The sequence below is a fragment of the Nycticebus coucang genome, chromosome X, assembly GCF_027406575.1.
Source record: "Nycticebus coucang isolate mNycCou1 chromosome X, mNycCou1.pri, whole genome shotgun sequence".
NCBI lineage: Eukaryota > Metazoa > Chordata > Mammalia > Primates > Lorisidae > Nycticebus > Nycticebus coucang.
The window spans coordinates 143,909,143-143,915,138 of NC_069804.1; the positions used below are offsets into that span (position 1 = coordinate 143,909,143).

The 5,996-nt window shown below is 40.3% G+C and overlaps 1 non-coding gene across 1 annotated transcript; it reads right to left on the minus strand.

Annotated features, from left to right (window-relative positions):
- Window positions 1-1,508: 1,508 nt before the first annotated feature.
- Window positions 1,509-1,642, minus strand: LOC128578850 (small Cajal body-specific RNA 17). The gene has a single exon (XR_008377954.1). It is a non-coding gene; the product is annotated as a small Cajal body-specific RNA 17 (non-coding RNA).
- Window positions 1,643-5,996: the final 4,354 nt, after the last annotated feature.

Genomic DNA, 5,996 nt, shown 5'->3' on the forward strand with positions numbered 1-5,996 from the left:
TGAAATAAAGATTTTAAAAAAGTGTTTGGTACTGATACAACAGGCTTAGAGATGTTTGCTGTTCTTAGAATTTTTTTTTTTTTTGAGACAGTTTCACTTTGTCACCCTCGGTAGAGTGCTATGGCATCACAGCTCACAGCAACCTCCAACTCTTTGGCTCAAGTAATTGTCTTGCCTCAGCCCCCAAGTAGCAGGGACTACAGGTGCCCACCACACCTGGCTGTTTTTAGAGACAGGGTCTTGCTCTTGCTCAGGCTGATCTCGAACCTGTGAGCTCAGGCAATCCAACTGCCTCGTCCTCCCAGAGTGCTAGGATTACAGGCGTGAGCAACTTCGCCCGGCCAATTTTTTTGTCTTTTGGACTCTTCAAAAGCAAGCATTCAATTAGAAAATATTACATATTCCCTCCACCCATTTTGTAACTATCTTTTCCATATTTCTTGATAATGGCATGTTGTTCCCATGATAGGAACAGATGGTGTTTGAAAATCATAGAGTAGCATCTCTATTACATTGAAAAAGATGATTTCTCCATGAATTGAAAGTAGAACACTCCACCCTCACCTTCTCTTACTCAACCACTCACCTTAAAAGGCCCTTAGAGGCTTGACGCCTGTAGCTCAGCAGTTAGGGCTCCGGCCCCATACACCAGAGTTGGCAAGTTCGAACCCAGCCTGGGCCTGGCAAATGACAATGACAACTACAACAAAAAAGTAGCCGGGTGTTGTGGCAGGAGCCTGTAGTCCCAGCAGCTACTTGGGAGGCTGAGGCAAGAGAATCACTTAAGCCCAAGAGTTGGAGGTTGCTGTGAGCTGTGACGCCACCTCACTCTACCAAGGGTGACATAGTGAGACTCTGTCTCAAAAAAAAAGGCCCTTAGGAATGCAACATACCTCAAGCCCTAAGCCAGGGGTGTCTAACCTTTTTTTTTTCTCTGATGCACACTGGAAGAATAAGAGTTATTTTGGGTCATACATTAAATATACAAATGCCAAAGAAAGTAGGTAGCAAAAAATGTCCATGCATACTTTTCATGATATCCACCACACAGATAAGCAAGAAAGTCTCCACAAAATTCGGCTGGGCTGCAGGTTGGGCACTCTGAAGCAGTCTTCTTCCGTGCCCTTAAACCTCAGCTTCCTCAGTCATTCTCTTTACCTGCTAGGAAGCAGAATAGATCCAAAGGTAGACGTTTTCTCCCCCTTTCCATCGTGCATGTCAGTGAAAGTTTGTGTTTCTTATTTTCCTAGTACTAAATTTTAAGGCTCTTGTACAAACAAAAACCTAGGAGGCTAAGTAACACTTCAGAAAGAGAAAGGCAGCCTGACATCAGGACCGGCCTGAAACACAGCCAGGCCCAGGTGGTGTCAGAAGCTGGCCTGGTGCTCCGGGCTAGGCCGAGTTGTTCTTTTGTACATGAACAGTCTTACAAAATGCAACATCAGACGTCATTCTGTCACTGTGATGAAGTGAGATGAAATAAGACTGCTTCATAATTTTGTCCCTGGCTCTGGGTCCCTGGCCCCACTTCAACTGCCACGTTTTCATAAGCATCTCAGGCTCCCAGCAAGCAGCAATGGAACCTGACCATATAAGGAAAATATTGTGGGCTCATTCGAGGGCTGGATTGAGGACCCAAAAGCCTGTACTTTTTTTTTTTTAGACAAATTCTCACTCATGCCTTGGAGAGAGTGCCATAGCATCATAGCTCACAGCAATTTCAAACTCTTAGGCTCAAGAGATCCTCTTGCCTCAGCCTCTGGAGCACAGACGTGCACCACCATGACTGATTAGTTTTTCTATTTTTAGTAAAGAAGGAGTCTCACTCTTGCTCAGGGTAGACTTGAACTCCTGAGCTCAGGCAATCCACCCACCTGGGCCTCCCAGACCTGGGATTACAGGCGTAAGCCATTGCACCTGGCCAAGGACTGGTTTATATTATAGATGCTGAAGCCTGACTTGTGCCTAGAATTTCTTTTTTTTTTTTTTTTTTAGTGTTGAAGATTCATTGAGGGTGCAGAGAACCAGGTTGTACTGATTGCATTTGTTAGGTAAGTTCCCTCTTATAGTTGTGTCCTGCATCCAAGAGATGTGTCACACACTGTGACTCCCCACCCCCTCCCTCCTTCACTCTCTCCACTATCCTATTCTCCCACCCCCGACCATGTAGTAGATCAATTTTCCTCATATTAGAATTGAGTACATAGGATTCTTGCTTCTCCATTCTTGTGATGCTTTACTAAGAAGAACGTGTTTCAACTCCATCCAGGTTAATGCAAACGATGTAAAGACTCCATTTTTTTTAATGGCTGAATAGTATTCCATGGTATACATATGCCACAGCTTGTTAATCCATTCCTGGGTTGGTGGACATTTAGGTTGTTTCCACATCTTGGCAATTGTAAATTGAGCTGTGATAAACAGTCTAGTGTGAATGTCCTTATGATAAAGGTTTTTTTTTTTTTGTCTTCTGGGTAGATGCCTAGTAATGGGATTTCAGGAGCAAATGGGAGGCCCAGTTTGAGTTCTTTAAGGATTCTCCATACTTCATTCCAAAAGGGTTGTATTAGTTTGCAGTCCCACCAGCAGTATAAAAGTGTTCCTCTCTCTCCACATCCACGCCAGCATCTGCAGCTTTGAGATTGTGATGTGGGCCGTCCTCACTGGGGTTAGGTGATATCTTAGGGTGGTTTTGATTTGCATTTTTCTGATAATTAGGGATGATGAGCATATTTTCATATGTTTGTTAGCCATTCATCTGTCTTCTTTAGAGAAGGTTCTATTCATCTCTCTAGCCCCCAGCGGTCCTCAAACTCCACATGAGGCAGTCTGATTGTATTTGTTCCCGTTTTGTTTTTTTACTTCAAAATAAGATATGTGCAGTGTACATAGGAATTTATTCATATTTTTTTTAAACTATAGTCTGGCCCTCCAACAGTCTGAGGGACAGTGAACTGGCCCCCTGTTTATAAAGTTTGAGGACCTCTGATATAAGGGATTTTTTTTTGTTGTTGTTGTTGTTGAGATAGGACTCTGTTCCTTTCACAGTAGTGCCAAAGAAGATTAAATATTTGGGAGTATACCTAACAAAGGACGTGAAAGATCTCTACAAAGAGAACTATGAACCTTTAAGAAAAGAAATAGCTGAAGATGTTAACAAATGGAAAAACATACCATGCTCATGGCTGGGAAGAATCAACATTGTTAAAATGTCTATACTACCCAAACTGATATATAATTTTAATGCAATTCCTATTAAAGCTCCATTGTCATATTTTAAAGATCTTGAAAAAATAATACTTCGTTTTATATGGAATCAGAAAAAAACCTCGACTAGCCAAAACATTACTCAGCAATAAAAACACAGCAGGAAGAATCACGCTACCAGACCTGAGACTGTACTATAAATTGATAGTGATCAAAACAGCATGGTATTGGCACAAAAATAGAGAAGTAGATGTCTGGAACAGAATAGAGAACCAAGAGATTAATCCAGCTACTTACCGTTATTTGATCTTTGACAAGCCAAATAAAAACATTTAGTGGGGAAAAGATTTTCTATTTAACAAATGGTGCTGGGTGAACTGGCTGGCAACCTGTAGAAGATTGAAACTGGACCCACACATTTCACCATTAACTAAGATAGGCTCTCACTGGATAAAAGATTTAAACTTAAGGCATGAAACTTTAAAAATACTTGAAGAAAGTGCAGGGAAAACTCTTGAAGGAATCGGCCTGCGTGAATATTTTATGAGGAGGACTCCCCAGGCAATTGAAGCAGTCTCAAAAATACACTACTGGGGCCTGACCAAACTAAAAAGCTTCTGCACAGCCAAGAACATAGTAAGTAAAGCAAGCAGACAGCCCTCAGAATGGGAGAAAAATATTTGCGGGTTATACCTCCGATAAAGGTCTAATAACCAGAATCCACAGAGAATTCAAACGTATTAGCAAGAAAAGAACACGTGATCCCATCTCAGGGTGGGCAAGGGACTTGAAGAGAAACTTCTTTAAAGAAGACAGACACACGATCTATAAACACATGAAAAAAAGCTCATCATCCTTAATCATCAGAGAAATGCAAATCAAAACTACTCTGAGATATCACCTAACCCCAGTAAGAGTAGCCCACATAACAAAATCCCCAAACCAGAGATGTTGGCGTGGATGTGGAGAAAAGGGCACACTTCTACACGCTGGTGGGAATGCACACTAATACGTTCCTTCTGGAAGGACGTTTGGAGAATTCTTAGAGACCTAAAAATAGACCTGCCATTCGATCCTATAATTCCTATACTAGGTTTATACCCTGAAGACCAAAAATCACAATATAACAAAGACATCTGTACCAGAATGTTTATTGCAGCCCAATTCATAATTGCTAAGTCATGGGGAAGAAGACCAAGTGCCCATGGACCCAGGAATGGACTAGCAAATTGTGGTACATGTATACCATGGAATATTATACAGCCTTAAAGAAAGATGGAGACTTTACCTCTTTCATGTTTACATGGATGGAGCTGGAACATATTCTTCTTAGCAAAGTGTCTCAGGAATGGAAGAAAAAGTATCCAATGTACTCAGCCCTACTATGAAGCTCAATTATAGCTTTCACATGAAGACTGTAACCCAACTATAGCACAAGACTATGAGGAAAGGGCCAAGGAAGGGGAAGGGAGAGGGCAGGTTAGGGTGGAACGAGGGTAATGGGTGGGGCCACACCTACGGTGCATCTTAGAATGGGTACAGGCTAAACTTACTAAAGGCAGAATACAAATGTCTACATACAATAACTAAGAAAATGGCATGAAGGCTACGTTGAACAGTTTGATGAGAATACTTCAGATTGTATATGAAACCAGCACATTGTACCTCTCGATTGCACTAATGTACACAGCTATGATTTAACAATAAAAAAAGAAAGAAAAAGATTTTTAAGAGAATAAACAGAAAAGGGAAAAAAATGAACAAATGGGACTTAATTAACTGAATAGCTTCTGTACAGCTAAGGAGACAACAACCAAAGCAAATAGACAACAAGCAGAGTGGGAAAAGATATATGCATATTATGAATCAGACAAAAACTTGATAACTAGGATTTCTAGCTAGAATTCCTTTCTAGCTAGAATTTCTGATTTGTTATCCATTATTCAAATGCGGCTGTGGCTTACCTACTTAGTGGATTTTCTGCAATTATGCTTTTAATCAAAAAGTAACTTCTGGAGTACCCAGCCCAGTTATAATGTCAGTGCGTGTTTAGGAAAAATCTATTTTAACATTGGCCAGAGAAGAAGCTAATTAGGAAGGCAAATCTGTATCATCCCCCTCCTACCCAAATAGAAAACACTCTGAAAAACATGTAGTAGTCCTATCCTCTTATCTAACTCCCACCGAGATATGCTAACATTTTCTACTGGCCTGTCACAATGACATTTGATCATTTTCAAGTCAGTGCTATCATGACAGATCCCACAAAACAGTAACCACAAAGTCATTTAACAAAGTGTGCTATTCACTATGATTCATTCAGCACTGTGCCAGGTACTATGGTAGCTACAAGATAAAATGTAAGAAGGGTATCTTCCCCTCTGATGAGGCTTAAGATCTAACTTATGGAAACAAGATATATGCATTTGAAGTATCTTGAGAACAATTAAGGACAGTATATAATCCTATGTGAAATTATAATGGCACAATAGCAATTCCTATCAGTTATTGAGGCCTTCCTGAGGGACAGGCACCGTGATAAAGACACCACATTTCTTATCTTATTTTATTTTTTTTAATTTTTAATTAATTTTTATGAAATCATAACTGTATACCTTTATGGGGTACAATATAATGATTTGATATGCAACGTGGAATGCTTAAATCAAGCTGATTAACATAATCATTATCTCACTTATTTTTTAGTTCTTTTGTTTTGTTTTTGTTTTTTGAGACAGAGTCTCAATCTGTCGCCTTGGGTAGAGTGCTGTAGAGAGCAAACTCCAACT